This window comes from Pteropus alecto, unplaced genomic scaffold (genome assembly GCF_000325575.1).
Source record: "Pteropus alecto unplaced genomic scaffold, ASM32557v1 scaffold81, whole genome shotgun sequence".
Taxonomy (NCBI): domain Eukaryota; kingdom Metazoa; phylum Chordata; class Mammalia; order Chiroptera; family Pteropodidae; genus Pteropus; species Pteropus alecto.
In genome coordinates this window covers 11,158,868-11,176,927 of record NW_006433378.1, presented here as the reverse complement: position 1 = coordinate 11,176,927, position 18,060 = coordinate 11,158,868, and the positions used below count along the sequence as shown (strand labels likewise).

Genomic DNA, 18,060 nt, shown 5'->3' with positions numbered 1-18,060 from the left:
TGAGGGAAACCATTTATATCAGGAACCAGGGGCCTTCTGGGAAGTGAGAGACAGTTTTCTCCCCCTGCCCTCTAAGTGTTCTGAGGATTGCTTTCCAGTAGATTCACAGATTTGGACTATGGTGATCAGATTTTGAAATGCAGACAAGTACAAAGAAGAAAATCACAACCATAAATATTCCTACCATCTGGAATAATCACTAAACATATTGTCTTATTTGCTTCTAGTGTATCTTAATTATTGATAAAAATTACTCAGTTATTATAACATCAACATATGCAGATCACAAAGAATTTATGGAATGCAGTAAAGTACAAAAGGGAAAGCGAAATATCATCAAATTCTGTCATTAATAACGCAGTAGTGAACCTCACTTAAGACATTTTTCAGTGAAAGAAGACGAGTGAAAGATAAACTCTACAAATGAGAAAATATAAATTTTATTTCTAAACACAATTTAATTTAAATATATAAGAAAATAAGTGAAATTAAAGGAATTGTTGAAATTCAAAATCAGTCTACGGCCATGCCACCCTCAACATGCCCAATCTCATCTGATCTCGGAAGCTAAGCAGGTTCGGGCCTGGTTAGTACTTGGATGGGAGATCACCTAGGAATACCGGGTGCTGCAGGCTTAAAAAAAAAAGAAAAGGAAATTCAAAATCAGGACATAGCTCTTCACTACAAGAGATAACATTTTCTAAAAGATTCTTAAGTTACAGAATTTAAAAAAAAATAAATTTCGTGTTTATTTTTTAATAAAAATCTTTACATCTTAACTGATAGTAATTCTCCTAAGATCTAGGACCTTACACTCTCACAATTACTCCCAATGTTTTTTGTTATTTACATTATTATTGTTTATACATCATATAGTTTTTTACATTTATTTTCCAGTCTGTAGCAAAATTTCCATAGTAATTTAGTGTCATTTCTCAATTTTAACAGTTAACTGCTCACTCATATTGTTCACAATTTCTGTTTCTCCTTTCTTTGCTTCAATCTCCTAAATGGCTGATTTTTTTTCTGAACAAGTAGTTTCTTTTAATGAATCTTGCATTGCCAAATGTTCTTAATTTATGAAAATATCTACCTGTTATTTTGTTCTTGAATAATATCTTGTCTGAATAATAATTCTTGGGTTACACTGTATATTATTCTTGGGCTCCACACTATTTCCCTTTTTGAGGATTGTTTTAATTATCGATTGCTGTGTAACAAACTACTTGAAATTTTAGCCACTTACAACAAACCTTTGTTATCACACACAGTATCTGAGGGTCAGGAATCTGGGAGAGGCTTGTCTGTAGGGTTCTGGCTCAGGATATCTCGTGATAACCCATTCAAGTTGTAGGCTAGGGCTGTAGTCATCTCAAGGGTTGATGGGGCCTAGAAGATCTTCTTCCAGAATGGTTCACTCATGGTTGCTGTTGAGAGGCTATTTCTCCCTGCCTGGTGGCAAAAGACTTCAGTACCTCAATGCCTTGGCCCTTGCATAGCAGTTGGCTTATTCCAGAATGAGTGACCCAAGAGAGTGGGAGTGCAACCAGCGCAGAAGCTGCAGTGCCTTTTATACCTAATCTTCAAGTGAGGTACCATCACTTCTGCAGGATTCTCTGTGGTTCACACAGACCAACCCTGTTAAAACAAGGGAGGGGACTACATAAGGTGTAGATTCCAGGAGGCAGGGATCATTGAAGGTCATCTGGGAGGCTAGCTACTACTGCTCTTCTCCCTCTAGCATTGAGCATTGCCATGGAGAAATCAGAAGCCATACTAAATTCTCTCCCTCGCTAGTAGTTTACCTATAAAACCTGATGCCTCGGGGGAAAACTTTATTTTTGAAGCTCATTAGTTTGTCAGTTTTCTTGGGGGTGATATTTTGTTCTGCAGACAGTTTTTGGTTCATTTTCGAGATATTTCTTAAATTATATCTTTGAATAAAACTTTTCTTGAGTTGTTGGGTTCTCTTCTTCAAGAAGGTGAGTTATGCATAGATTATCTTTATCTTCCAAATCAATTAGTTCTTTTCTAATTGCTCCAATCTTTGGCTTTTTCATTCTGCTTTCATCGTGATTATCTCTTTTACTAATGTAGTTTTTACCCACATTTATCACATCTCTTACTATTTACTATCAATTCATTAGTTGTGTATTAATATTGTTTTGGTATTTACTTTTTTCTTTTAGGACTTCAGTATTTCTACCTTCAAAATATCATCCTGTTATTTGATCATTTATCTGAGAGTTATTGATTTATTCAGTCCATGTTTTCATTAAGCTGTTTTATAGTGTAAAACAATTGAGAGACATTTTCTTCTGTTATATTGTTTATAATATGTGGCCCTACATATCTCCCAGTATGATTTGGTCAGACTAACAAAAGCGAGAGAAAAAAGAAATAATATTAAGTAACTCATTCCAACTTTCAACTTCTCAGGTCTGAGGCACTACAAATAAGTGATTTTTTTTTTTTCTCAGCTCTTATGAACATGAAGAGTGAATGATAATACTTAAATAACTATGTGGCCCTACCAGTTCTGAGATGTTAGTAAGAATCCGGAAACGATAACCTGAGCACAAGTTTAGTAGAAGAAAATCACCAATAATGTACAATCCCCTTTTCTCCCTAAAATTATATAATCACTAATCCTTCTTACAACAAATTCCTGGAGATTATCCATTTTTTTCATTGGAATTTTGCTATGTCATTATCATTTAAAATAAATATCAGGAAGGAGGGGCTTGGGATATCATTTTGAGTTCTAAACCTTATAGATGCAATTTATTTGTCCTTTGTCCACTCACAATTTTATGGAAATCAAAGTTAGCAAGCTATTCAGTCAAAACATCTGAAACAGCTATTGCCACAGACCACCTCATCAGTAATTTCTAATATATATTTCCAGAATTGTGTCTACTTTTTTACTTGGATATTAGAAGTCTTTTAATATCAGAACATAGAGATTTAATTCATTTTTTAAAAAAGTACCACGATTTAGTTACCCTCTTTGCTGCAGATAAATGTTTATTTCTTTTTCTGCATATTTAAACACTGCTGCATTAAGCATCTTTGTTCATATGTGTGTATATATGCAAGTATGCCAGCAGGACAAATTTCCAGGAAGAATTCATGAAGTTCTTAATGTAAGTTAGATATGACCCACCATACACCATCCTGTAAGAGATACTTCATTTTATCTGTATTTTTTGAGTCTGGGCAGCTCAAATGTTAGAGGAGTTTATCAGATTTGATGTCCTCCTTAATAATGCCTGAAAGTCCCCGAAAATTGTATTTTTCTCCTTTTTATCTGATAATTTTTAATTGGTACTTTAAAAAGAAACAAAGCTTATTTTGTACGAGGATTATGTAATTAATAAACTAGGTATGATTTATTACATCTCCCGGATACTTGGTTCACCCATGAGTAAGTCAGATCAGGGCCTATGCGGAGCCTGTTTTCTGAGTATAGTACCGTGTCTGCCATTTATGTTGTTCTAGGCCAGTCTAGGTCCTAAAGTGAGGGGTTGTAATTAAAGATCAAGTTCAAAATGGGCAGAGCTATTTATTGCATTAGAATATGGAGAGTGCCATTTTCTCCTTCCTTCTTATCAATAATAGCAATATCACTACATTGCTTAGCTCATGCTATAAACGGAATGCTTGTGTCCTCTCAAAATTCCTATGCTGAAATCCTAACCTCCAATGTGATGGTATTAGGAGATGGGCCTCCTGGGAGGAGATTAGATCATAAAGGTGGCACCCTCATGAATGGGATTAACACCCGTATAAAAGATACCCCTTCCATCATTTGAGGATACGGTGAGAAGGTGACTGTGAACCAGGAAGAGGGCTCACACCAGACACTGAATCTGCCAGCACCTTGATCTTGAACTTCCCAGTCTCGAGAACTGCGTTGTTCATAAGCTACTCAATCCATGGCGTTCCATTACAGCAGCCCGAACGGATTAAGACAGTATGTAATAAGCGCTCAGCAAATGCTAACTAAGTGCTTTATATGCTTTATGTTATCTAATTATTAACACAACTCTGTCAGGTAAGGGTCATTAAAGTTCTCATAAGTACACAAGTGCGTGTCAGTTGTAATATACCTAATGAAATTTGAACCCCGGCCATCTGACTTCATAGATCAAAGGAGATGTGGCCTTCTACATCAGATATTGGTCCCCAAATGGCACACCTCTGAAAGTTCAGCAGCAGTGGCAGCAGCAGCAGCAAACACTGGCGTCACGGTTGCTACTCAGCAGACTGGGAGTGACCAGCGCCACATCTAATAACTGCAGTGAGCTGGAGTGGGAGAGGGGAAAACGAGGGTTCCAAGAATAGACTAAGTTGCTCATGGAAAATAGCCTTTAGTCGCTCCTAGAACAATTCTGGAGGAATATGAGAAAATTAGAGTTCCCAAAGGATAAAAGGAGCATATCTGGGGAAATACAAATTTGTGGCTGCGGTTGCCCATTCTTTTACCCTAGACTTGGCTTACTTAAGTTTAAATACGTATGCATATCTATGGTTCCTGACAGTCTTGAGAACCAAGGTATTTAGACCATATATGACCACAAGGGAGTGGATGAAAAATGGGTTCTTGGGAAAGTAACCTCAGAAGGTTATCAGATCATAAATTGGGCAGGTCACTGTGGGTAGTCATGCCCCAGGCATATACCTTTTTTTTAGTGAAAGGTTCGTCTTTGTCTCAAGCGAGCCAGGTCCATTGTTTCTGTGCATCTAGGTTAACACACCTTTGGAATGCCAGAGTAATCTTTCTTTGACCCCTTGGAAGCAATCACCTTCAACAAACACATAATCTTATTAACTGTCCTGTAATCCAATCCCAACCTTGCTTTCTCTTACCTCCATGTAATATTTCTTACCTTCCTTCCTTAATTCCAAATGCATAAAAGAAACTACAAAACAGTCATTCTCTGAAGCATTTGAGATCTTGCTTCCTGCCAATTGTCCTCACTTTGGCTCAAACTCATAAAAATTCTCTACGGGTTTGGACATTTATCATTATCACTTCGACAAAGGTGTTGACTCAATACGTTCTCAATAGCATGTTAGAAAACCTGTAGCTGAAAGATAAACAGCTCTAACTTGTTTTCCTGATAGTCCTGGCTCTGATTCACCTGCTGATCCTTTCGAAACTCTCATACTTTATCCTGGTTGTAATATACAGATTCACGCCAGGCTTGGAACTTCCTGGTATGGGGCTAAATATAGAAACTGTATGAAATTCCCAGTGACTATCTACAACTGTTCAAAGCTTAGACTGAAACACTCAGACCTTTCATCTACATCATGCTAATTGTTCTAGAGATTTCTGTTTCTGTTTGCTACAGTCAGCTCCGAGTATGTGGCACTCTGCATAATGGCTTTCTCTGTGCTTCTACTGCTATGCTGGGAGGATTTTAGTGATGGCCTGCTTTTGGAGGGAATTTTCAGGTAGAGGGCTTTAGGAGGGCTCTCCCACTATTTAGAAGCAGTTTTGGTTATTTGAGGCCTTACCTCCATCCCTACCTCATTATTTATAATTATTACATAGCCTGAAGCAGGAAGTATATTTGCATACGAAGAGCAAATTGTTAAAAATGAGGATTTGGAGTCTGATTGATTTAGATTCTAGTCTAAACCTTGTTCTTCCAAAACGTGTGACCTTGGTCAAGACACTTAACTTTCCTAATCCTCAATTTCCTTGGCTGGAAAATGACAATTAAATGAAACCTAGCAACAATTCCAAAAGGTTTCCACACCTTTTTCTTTTGCATGTTATAAACACTTAAATAGGTGGGCAGGCAGTGCCTGCCTGCCTGCCTGTGTCTGGGCTCCTGACAGCAGCCCCATCCCCTCCTGCTGCTTTGAGAAATCAGTCCTAGTCTTGTTATCCTGTTGTAGGACCTGCTCAGCTTCTGACTCTTCAAGACTTGAATTTCAGGCCAGAGACTCCAGCTGGTTTGACACCCACCTGCCAATGTCAGCTCAGTTTCCACTCCACCAGGAATTTACCATTCAGCAACCCAGCCCTGTTTCCTCCAGTCCAAATACTGACCTAGTAAAAGCATGCAAAACCTCTGTGCTTATCTGTTAATCTCAAAGGTATTTTACAGCTCTAAAGTTGTTACTCTCTGTTTAAGACAAACAAATAGTGATCCTGTTGTAATAGGCTAGATAGGACCCTCCTACAGAAATTCTTTCTCATGCTGGTGTTTGTCTTATTTTGATATAACCACAAATGCTGTAAGTTTTATGTTTGCTTTGAGAGTTCCGCCAACAGTCAGCAAAGGGTTAATAATTTAGGAGAAAATATAATCTGTTAGTACAAAGAATTTCATATCCTGAATATAAGCCTGAAAAAATTGGAGATCTCCTAGGGGCTTTTGGATGGACTATATTGCCTTTGCATAAAAAGGTTTTGACTTTCACTCTAATACAGCCTTAGCCCAGGGGAAGGCAAGTAGCTTGATATTTGATAGGGCTATTTGCATTTCAAAGCTAATCAGTATTAAATAATCAGCTGCTAAAAGAAGAGTAAGAGGGTCATTGTGCGTATTTTATTATTGTGTAAACTCAGGAAAACAAACCGAGAGGCTGAGAGAACTCACTCTAATTCTAGCAGATAAGAAAGTGGCTTATGTAAAAGGTCTCTTAATGAGTGAGTTACTCATTTCCTGGAGAGAGAGCCCAGTAGGGTCAACTGTCTGCTAGGGCTTTATAAGGAAGTAAAAACAAAATGTAGAGAGAATAACCATATTTATTTCCAATGCAGATCTTATACTTAAGGTAAAAGTACCTTTTAAATCTTTAGCTTTCATTCCTCTGTAACTAGATGGTTACTTCTCAGGATCTTTAAGAGTTTGAATTAATTATAATGTTTCATTGGCTAATTCAGATTAAACTTGATTGCAACTCTAATTCAGTAGTTCTTAACTCCAGCACATTAGAATCATCAAGGGAAAAGAAAATATTGTTGCCTGTTCCCACCGTGGAGAGTGGATATAATTAGTTTAGGGTGGGACCTGGTCATCAATATTTTTCAATAGTTACCAGTTGATTCTCTAGGGCTGAATGAATCACCCTAGAGCCACCACTTTAATTTATTTCTGAGCATATTTTTTTTTCCTGAAAAATAAAAAGACCTCATTGACTTATTTTACCAATGTCTATAGCTGAGGTCTCAAATTTTGATGGCACACATTTATTAGTTAAAAAAAAAATTAGAACACATACTAAAGTATCTGTATGTTATGTACTATTTTACTAATATATTATCTATATTATAAAAGAGAAGTAGACATTTATAAAAGTATAAATAATAATAGATATTTTTTTCCCATACTCTGAGCATCCTTTCAGCCATTCCAACTTGGAAATCACTGTTCTACAGGATAAAGTCCAAATTCCTTACCATGGAATCCAAGATTTTCTCCAAACAGAATTTTATCTCTCTCTCATCATCATTATATACTCTACTGTCTTGGGTTGTTTTTTGTTTTTTGTTTTCATTGTATATTCCTTACTCTCTTAGGTCCTCTTTCCTTCGAAATAGACTATCAGATGGAGACTTGCATGTGGGAAGTTTGTAGAGTGAAGGAAGTAGGATGGGCACAAGATGGAGAAGATGCAGTTGTAACAAGGAGTTATGGAGTGGGGGTTGACCCTTCAGAATGCCCCACCTTGAGGCAAGGGAATTAGGCCTCATATTCCCACCCTTTATCTAGCATTAAATAGTTATCTGTGTGGGCTGCCCTGGGTAAGGTGATTCTTTTTGAGAGCAAATCCCACAGAGCCATCACCCACCAACCTACCAGCTGTTGCGGGGAATGAACGTCTCCATTTGGAGAGGGGATCTGGGATGCTCACCACAGAATCCACCACATTCCCTGAATCAGGCCTTAGCACAGTTGTTTCTTACACTGGAATATTTTACCCTCAATCTCTGCACGCAGAAACATTTCGTTCCCTCGAAGCCCAACTCAAAATGACAGTGCCTCCTAGAAGTTTCTCTATACTCACTGCTAGGAGTAGTACTGGGAGATATAGTGGAGAGAGCAAGAGTTTTGGTGTCACAGACACGTATATTTTGGAACCTTAATTCCTGAGTCTGACTGGAACTATTGAGACCTCTACAGGGTTCTTGCAAGGATTAATTGAAATAATCACTCAACTAATGATAAATTTTCTCTTGAGCTTTTACTGTCTTGTCTCCAGATTTCTGTAGTTTACTTAAATGATTTCAATGGCGAAATAAAAATAATTAGGATGCCGTAGTGATTTTCATATAGATTTATTCAATTCAAAACCTTATTCTTTATTCTGAGATAATGTTTCTACTTTAATGAAAAGATTCTTTTTTCAGCTTTATGAAAATCTGATAAGATTAACAGGTTTTCCTTCCCATAACAATTTTATGGTGGTGTAATTTATGTAACAATAGATTTCTGAAGCCATTTTACTTAGGAAAATAAACTTTTGTCATATACACATATACATGTGCATTAACTTAAAAAATTATTGGTTCATGAAGTTAAAAAACGTGCAGATACATGCACTGCATTTTAACACTAGCCTATTATGCTAATATGTATACACAATTATATATTATATATATTTATTAACTTTTTATGTAAGGATCAATTTTTTATTGATCACCTATAATATGGAAAACATTTTAATTAGTGTCATTAGAGAAACAAAGATGAAATGGGATCCCTATTCTGAAAAATTACTTAACTGATGAAAAACTAAATAATATTAAGTATTTTAAATAACATTTTTTTTTTAAAAGGAGACCTGTAGGAAACAGTTTAGATCATTTATGTAATTGGTACTGATATTTTTAAGCATACCATAGAATTTCATGAGCCAGGCTGATCTGGAGAAGTTCTCTCGAAGGATGGATAGGATTTAGATAGGTTATAACTTTCTTCATTAGTAGTTAACTAATCTGGTCACTATTCTGTATGTCACACACTGCTTAATATATACTAGACCCTCAGTTTTTTTTTAAGTTATTAATACATACATACACACATACCTCTATAATTTAAATAAATGCAGAGTAAAGAATGGAGAAGGATCCCAGGCCTGTGGTAGAGCTTGAGGGAGACACCAGAGGTGCTGGAGTTCAAGACCTGCTGGGAGGTTGGAGAGAAAGCCGCATGGGAGTGGAGCTCCCAGGAATGGAGTGGGCAAGAGCATCAACAGCAAGAGGTAGGTCAGGGGAGACCGCTGCAGACATTAACTAATACAGTTTAGATTGTGCCCTGTATGAAACAGAGGGAATGTCTAAGACTGTGCTCAGGAAACACAAACCTGAGAATATTACGTCCAAGTCCCAGGATTTACATGGATTAAGTCCGAATTCCTCAACCAGACTCCATTCTTAAATTTCTCAAGTCTCTCTTCATTCCTTAATCTTGTTTTCCCATTCCTCTGACATCCCCACGTGGTTGCTATACACACTTGCAAATCCCCCAGTTGGAATTAATCTTCTCATATTCGAGAAGCTCTCCATTTAATCCAGTGTTATAGCCCTTGTTAGTTTGCCTTTTGAGTAGACGTGGGTCTCTGGCACCAGACAGTATGCATATGCATATAGAGAGAGAAAAGAGAATGTCTTGTTCATCTTTGTCTCACCTCCTTCCAGTATTCAGCACAGACTAGTTATAAAATGAAGGTTATTTGAAATAGGGATTTCTTATAAACTAATAAAAATGCTGAATGTTGTTTCCTCTTACAAGCTGACATTAATACACATTACAGGTTGGCCAAACATGAAAAGCTGCTTAATGGACGGTAAAAGACACCGTCATATAAATTATTCTGCTGGAAGAATTATTTCTACCAGAATCACAAGGTGTTTTTGATCCAACTAACATAAATAGTTATGTCAAGTCTTAGAAATGTTTGACAGGGGTGAATAAAATTATGACAAAGGTCAGTTACTATTAGGAAAAAGTTTTCTGACTGAAAGAATGTTTTTATAAACGATGTTAAATAAACCTCTTATGACTAAACTTTCTGACCTTGGCTTAGTTGTACAAAAGAAGCAATTTCCCCGTTGTTATTTCTTGATTAAAAAAATAGAAGGAATGGCCATGATAATGGATTTGACTTTCTGTTGTTTATGAAGGTCATGTCGTCATCTGTGTTGGGTGCAGGGCTGGACTTTATTCCATTGGTTGATAAGCATTATCAACATTTTACAAGACAGAAACTTTACATGAAAGCCAGCATTTTTTCTTGCCTAGTTCATAGTTGGTTTCAAATCTCTGCCTGCTTTGTGCTTCCATTGATTACTAAGTGTACTTTCATGTCAGAGATAGAGAGAGTCTCTGGACATTGAGAAAGCCAAGGGAAACATAAACCTAGGCTATTCATTAATGAATAACCAGGAGGTATGAATGAGTACCACAGTGAATGCATAATGATCTACTTGTTTTGAAAATGTGTATTAATCACAATCACGCCCAGAGGGCCCATGCTAGGTGACTATGTCATACTTACTTTTTAAAAAAAATCCCCTTTGATAAATGCACAACTGCAGAGAATGCCCTACCTAGAGCTCAACTCCAGAGAAAATAATGGAGTTGGGGAACATGGGAGCCCTGCTCCTCCTAGAAGGTATTTAATAATGATTCTTAAATGAAGAAATGAATGAATTAAAAGGTTCATCTCAGAATGCTTAGGAAGAAGGAAGTTTGACTGAAGCCATTTCTGGAATTAAGGTCATTATTATAGTATTCTGAACAGGGTGACCTATGAATAAACATGACAGTGCCATATTAGCCATACCAGACACTTAAGAAAATATGCCTCCCTAGGAAAATCAGTTAAAAGAGAATAATTCTACATAAAATTACTGTAAGATATGTTTCCTGATGGAAACACTAGGGACAAATTCACATCAATATGAAATTTAGAAATTTTTTCCTGAATGTCAGTGCTCTCCTTCTTCCCATACTGCCCTCCTCCACTTCCCTTCCTTGAAGCACAAGAGCTGTCCTTTAGTTTGAGTAAGTTAAGAAGCACTGGTGAGTTATATTAGCTATTTTTAATCTAACAGATGTGTGAGAGAGCTGTTTGATAGAGGATTTGCTTGCCAGCAATTGGATTCGAGAAAGTCCAGGCTTTGAGCCAGATTCTGGAGTGAGGCAGAAATGGGGACTAGACAGAAAAGCTTGTAGGCTCTTCAGACTAGAACAGAGAGAATGCAGATGTAAAACTAGGGTTTGAGCAGTAATTTAGAGTAGATATTGATTTAGGAAGACCTGAAAGATATGGAATTAATGGGAAGGTTAGTGCTGGGCCTCTTGAAATGAGAGAATGATGGTAAATAATTGAATATGTTTAGGTTTTACTCATTGTGTATTTTAATACTAGGTGCTAAAAAATAGTAGCTAAAAATAAATAGTGGTGAATTTTCAAGTAGTAGATTTCTTCCCTTTCCTGAATTTCTAACCTTATTTCATGAACAGGAACCTAATTTTAAAAGTGAAGAACCTACTGCTAGGCAGCAAAGTGGAGAGATTGCATTAGTTCTTCAATTACTAGTAGAGAAGAACTTATTGAGACTGGAGAATTACTATTTGTGTGCTTATTTATGGTATTTATTTGCACATTTGGAACCTTATTCCACAGATAATTTAGGCAGAAATGATAGTCAACTTAGGACAACATCACACTGATGCAAAACTTCCACACCCAGTCATCTCCCATCTCTAGAACCCGGATGGGAAAATAGAATAAACCCCCAAGACTCTATGCATATAAATAGATGTTACAAGATTCATGCATTCAGTGAGTCAGTACTTTTCAACCATAAAAAACCCACTCAGACCCTCATTCATTATTTATTTACTTGAATTTTAGGCATAATTATAGTAAGCTTAGTTATGTGGGTTTATCCAGCCCATAGGACATCAGAGCGGCACATTGCTGCACATTTCCTTGGCATTAACAATTATACAAGGAGCTTTCGCATCCATTATTAGCTGCTCGAGGCAGACATAGCAATAACATCAAGAAGTGGCAGCTGACTGCCTGACAGCCCTAAGAAGACGAGAATTCTAAATAGTAGGCACATAAACCACAAGAATACACTAGCCTACAGCCATGATTAGGGGCAAAAAGAAAGGCATGCATCACTCTTCCTAGGAGTCCAGACTCAGAACCTCAAATGAATATAGAGGGTATCCAGTCTAACTTGTATTTTGGTTTGCTCACCTTTCTCCCAGCTGTGAAACCACGTACAGTCATGTACATAAATTGTGAACCTAACTGAATTATAAAGATGATTTCCTTTTATATTGAACCAAAACCCGCTTCCCTGTATAAGTTTTATTCATTGGTCCTGGTTCTCTACTGTAGGTATTTACAGATTTAGGCATCTCTACAAGACACTCTCAACATTTAAGTATTTATCTTCTTTAAAGTTTGTTTGTTTGTTTGTTTTTGTTTTTTGTTTTTTGTTTTTTTTTTAAGTGAAGCCTCTCTAATTCTTTCAGTCATTTTCCTGTCTGGACCTTATTTTAAGACCATTTACCATCATAGCTGCCTTCCTCGGCTAGAATACTCCACTTTCCTGATGTCCTTCCCAAAATGGGACATGCAGTACAGTATGTTAGAGTTCAGGAAGCAAATAATCTCATACTCCTGATTTTTTCTGAACTTCGTGTGTAGGCTTTCATTTCATTCATTTCTTTGGAAGTTGTGTCACAGGTCATGATGAATAAGAGATGTTTATCATGGTGCTGAGTCATCAGTAAAGCCTTAAATCATATTCAGCATACTCTGTTTAAGAAGGCAGGGAAGCACTTAGTGCACCTTATATGTTTATATAAAAGACACAAATTCTTTTTAAAATCGGTGTTTCTTAAAGAGGTATTCACACAACTATCTGGAGCACTAAATTCTCAAAAAACCAAAAAACGAAAAACAAAAACAACTCAGTTTGCCTAAGGATCTAGGGAGACAACATTTAATTGTACCATGAATCAGAATGAATCAAGAGAAACCTTTCTAGAACACAGCAAGAAGCCTAAAGATTAAAGATAGATTGTGTGTGCCAGTGATTTCAAAGCTTTGTTTTAAAATACTCCAGAAGATTTAGAATTTAAAAAAAGTTATATGGTTTACCAAGGTCACTTGAGAAATTAGGGATATAGTTCCAAATCCCAGATAAGAGTCTAAAATGCTAAAAAAAAAAAAAGAACTTTAATATTTTGCCTGTAAAAAGTCATGCATTTAAAAGATGATGTATTTGTGTGAACAAATGATTACTGTGCACTCAATTGGTGTTATGTCTCTGCAAACTCTATTTATTTTTAAATTTTTATAAGAGGTTATTTGAGCCAAACTGACAATAATGCCTGGGAGCAAGAAGTTAAATGTTCCATTCCTTTTTTTCTTTTTTAGTTGATTTATCTATGAAACTGTTGGATTTCTATACCCTGTTAGAAGCTATTCTTTCTACAAAAATTTGAAATATATCAGAGCTGCCAGTGAACACCTTTGGGCAATACTTCAAGTGACCGAAAAATTATCATCTACCACCTCCATCATCTGTTCTCTTCCAAGAAATAAGGCTCATCATCTATCGGCAGCACTTTGATCATGTTAAATCCCTTCTCAAAAGCCTCAAGGAGCTCCCAAGTGTTTTTGAAAGTAAATGAAGATTCAGAGTTTGAGGAGTTTGAGGCCCTCTTACGTACCGACCTTTCTTTATCACAAAAGGCTCTAATTTTTCTCCTATGTGGTGTTTCCACCCCAGCCAGGAGAAATTGTCTATGTTCCCCCCCAAGAAGACTCACCTTCACCACCTCTAAAGTTTGAGGTCATGTTTGCCAAGTTAGTTCATCTTTTGTAAGAACTCTTTGTAGGGCATTTCTCAAATGGCCTAAGTTTAATAGCTCAAATGGATTCATGTAAGCTGCCTCTTCACAAACTAAAATGCAGTGCAGTCAAAGTTCAGGGACGGTGTCTGGAGGACCCTGCCTTGTTAGGAAACAAGTTCTGGACTATTCTTATCAACTTTTTACTTATTACTTAATACTTCTTTATGTCCCCACTTTGAACCTCTTTCTGAAAGTGACTGAATACAGAGAACATACAGGAAAATAGTAAAAATAGTAGCTAATACCTGATGTTGAGTATTTCAGTTATGTGGGGGCTCTTTACCTATTTTATCACTAAACTCGACAGTAATTATACAAGGCAGAAGTTGACACACTTATTTTAAAGATGTGAAATTGGCTGAGAGAAGTTTAGTAATTGCTAAGGGTCCCAGAAGTGCAAACCGCCTAAAATGGGAAATAAAAGAAAATTTGCAACTCATTATTAGATACTACTGTACCTTATAAGGAGGATGGAATAAGGAAATTTATGGGGGCAGACATGTGTATATAAATCCAAGAGCCATGCATGGATTCTGTTAGGAAAAAATGGAAGAATTATGGATTATGGTATGAAGGCAAAGGAGTGGGTATTAGGGTAGGTTTCCCTAACACTGAGTCAGATTTACTTGAAGTTGGAACTATTTGAATTTTTGAAAACAAACTGATAGGCCAGAAAGTAGATGGCAGAGAGCTAGAAAGTCTTATACTTTTATTTTTTCATGAACTTACCACTAAGATTTGGTAAGTCACATTTGGGTGGGGATATTTCTACGTGGTTGATGTTTAAATTGGATTTAAAATGGAATTTTTGAGATCTGAGTTTGTGAAACACATGATTCGATAATATAAAATACAGTGACTTGAATATTTCAGACAACTCACTATTTTCCATGATGACAACCTGTGTCATAATATCTACAGATAATTTCTGAGTTTCAACTTGTTGGTTGTTCTTTATCCAAATTGCCACAATATCTACCAAAACTACTAAAAAGAAACCATTGAGATAAGTTGAAGATTTACTTCCTCTTCCTTTACAGGTTGCTCATGTTTGTCTCATGAAGGAGCAACTGGAAGGAAATAGATATGAAAAGGGTCTTCCCATCTATACATTGACCAGTCAGCCTTTAAAATAAGTATATGTTACTTTAGTATGGTAAAAATAAGGTTACATCTTATCTATGATATATGTAAACTGTTTGGTAATAACAGTCCTTGCTTTATAATGTTTTATTTTTCTACATGTCATATGTAAATATCAATGTTAACACCAGTTTTGGGTGCATGATAAGAACCCATGGCATTTCTGCCCTTGTTAACCTCACTAGACTATAGCCACATTTTAAAAGAGTTTCCTGATATTAACACTAATTTGGGCCTTTGTGTATCCTTAGACTCCAAATTCAATTTAAAATAAAAAATGGAAATTTATTTTTGTATGTATATAAAAGCAGGAAGCTAAGACCTATATTTTGAAGGTTTCTATGAGTCAGACAATTATATTACTTGCTATATGATCAGGATCACAAACTGGGGTAGGTGGACTATAACTGAAAGTTTAATCTATATATTTAAAGAAGTTGAAAAATAGTATTAGATGATTACTATATGAAAATAAAAGTCAAATAATAAGGCAAGCAGTTTTTGTCTTGGATGAGACATTCTTTGAGTCTTGGAACTTAACGACCATCTGGAAGTAGAGTTGACTTAGAGGGAGGACGAAGAGTACAACAGAGAGAAGAGTTTGTATCCCAGATCTCTTAAGATTTTCTAGAAGCGTTAATTTTTTATTTCCATTTATTTCGGTGGAAAACAAAACAACAGCAAACTCTACCTTTGTCCCTTGCTTCTCTGCCAATAAATGTTAATTGACCTTCTCCATCGACCTTTCTCATTGTCTTGCCCAACTTTAAGTTTTTGAAGCTTCTAAATTTGCAAGATAAATCCGAGAAAAATTTGACCTTTTGCACCAATATAATTTCTATTCTCAGTTCTTGCAGACCTAGGGGTCCTCTTTTATTTCTTTTTTCAGGATTAAGTCCTGCATGAAGCTGTAAATTCGTGCTTATTACCAGCATAAGATTTATTTACAAAAAGGAAACTACAAGTGAATAGAGTTGCTGTTTAGTCCCATTTTGTCTAATTTAGAAATAAATCTCATGTTTGTATAATCTTGTCTTAGCTAGTTCTTAGTTCTGTTTATTCAGCCAAGTTATTTCTTATACTGATCACGCCTTCACTGGGCAGTTGAAATTTTTTTTTTTTTTTTTTGCTTTACGTCACTTCTCACTACACCTGTTTTGAAGTGCCGCCACACACAGCTGTGGTTGCTTTCCTTTTAGTTCAGCTAATCTCACCCAAAGTGGTCATCTTAAGTAAGCAGGTTCTTCCAAATCTGTTGATTCCAGCTCATTCCTTCTGTAATGAATCACATAGTTTCATTAGACTTTACAGGATTTATCTTCTCACCTTTACAGAAACAACTGTTCTTAAGTATGATTTGATAAAAAGAGATCTACATTGTATGTTGGGGAGTCTTTCTTATTTTCAGTGTGCCCCCTACCTACTTACCCAAGTGGCTTTACCTTTCCTGTTTGCCTCATCAACAAAATGAAACAGTAGGATTATATCAGTTGTTCTCAATTTGGGGTACATAGTAGAAGCATTTGCAGAACTTTAAAAAATATTATCACTTGGGCATACCAGACAGGCTAAATCTGATTTCCTTGAGGTAAGACCTGGGCACTGACATTTTATTAAAAGCACAACCAGGGTTAGAAGCCACTGGTTGAACGATTTTCATGGACCTTTCCAACTTTATGATTCTCTTATTCTTATCCTTACTGATTTGGACTCCTTCTACCTAATCTTTACAGACAGTAAGGAAGAAGGCTTTCTTGATTTGATTCATTAATGCTTATAGATATGAGCTATGCGGTCATCATGTGATATTTTAACTATGTGAGGTTGAGAGCAATAAGTACAGCAGAGAGAAGAGTTTGTATCTCAGATCTCTTAAGATTTTCTAGAAGGGTTGATTTTTTATTTCCATTATTTTAAAAAAAATGTCCCTTATATTCTACATGTTAAATGTACAATTAAGATGCCTTCCTGGTGTCTCTACTGTGGGAGAGAGTCAGGAAAACCAGAGATTCAGAGAGGTATGCACAAGATGCAATGGGAGCCAAGAGAAGGGCTACCTGTCACAGGCTGGGGTACAGGGGATAATTCCTTACAATCCTGTGTCTAAGCTGTGAGTACAAGTATCCAGAAAAAAAGAGGAAGACATTGGAGGTTGGGCTGACAGGGAAAATATGATATCCTTTGAGAAGTGCAAATTCAAAGTAATGTAGGCAGTTTGGGATGATAAGGATAGAGAGGTTATGAGGGAGCATATTATGAAGACCTTACTGAACTTTATCCATAGAACTATGTCCCCTTACTTCCCTAGAGCTTGATGTAATTGCTCAACCTCTCTCTACCACTCTGAAATTAGATATTTTCAGAAATTTGTATTATATTTAAATAAATTTAAACAATAATAAACTCTTTGAGAAAGAAAATAATTCAAAATATGCATATAGCAAATTCCTAGTTTGGTAAAACTTTCATTCACTTTGTGAGATTTTAGAAATTCTTATTTATTCTTCTCTGACCCAATATCATTACTGTACTAGTATTTCTCTCCTTATCTTAAACCATAATTTTTTAAAATTTATTTTATTTTATTTTTTTATGGAGACATTGGTTAATGAAATCCAATAAGTTTCAACTGTACACTTTAACAGTAAGGCATACATATATTTACACTGTGTGTTCACCTCCTATAGTTAGATTTCTTTCTGTTACCACATATTTGACCCCCTTTACCCCATCTACCTCCTCCCTTCCCCCTCCTCTCTGGTAATCACTAGTTTATAGTCCATGTCCATGAATCTCTGTTCGTTAAACCATAATTTTTAAATTTCTGCTCTAGTAACTATTTGGCTAAATAATAAATTATTTTTCTTTGCAGACATCCTTCTTATAAGTAGAACAGGATGATTTCCTACACATTATATTTCAACCTAAACTGAATAACTTTTAATTAGGATATCTATCTTCATCACTTTATAATTTCTCTCCTACTTCATAAAACAAAGAACTC

General features: G+C 36.1%; 1 pseudogene; it reads left to right on the top strand.

Moving 5' to 3' along the window:
• The first annotated feature begins 516 nt into the window (after positions 1 to 516).
• LOC112476950 lies at positions 517 to 635 on the top strand (annotated as a pseudogene).
• The last annotated feature ends 17,425 nt before the right edge of the window (positions 636 to 18,060 follow it).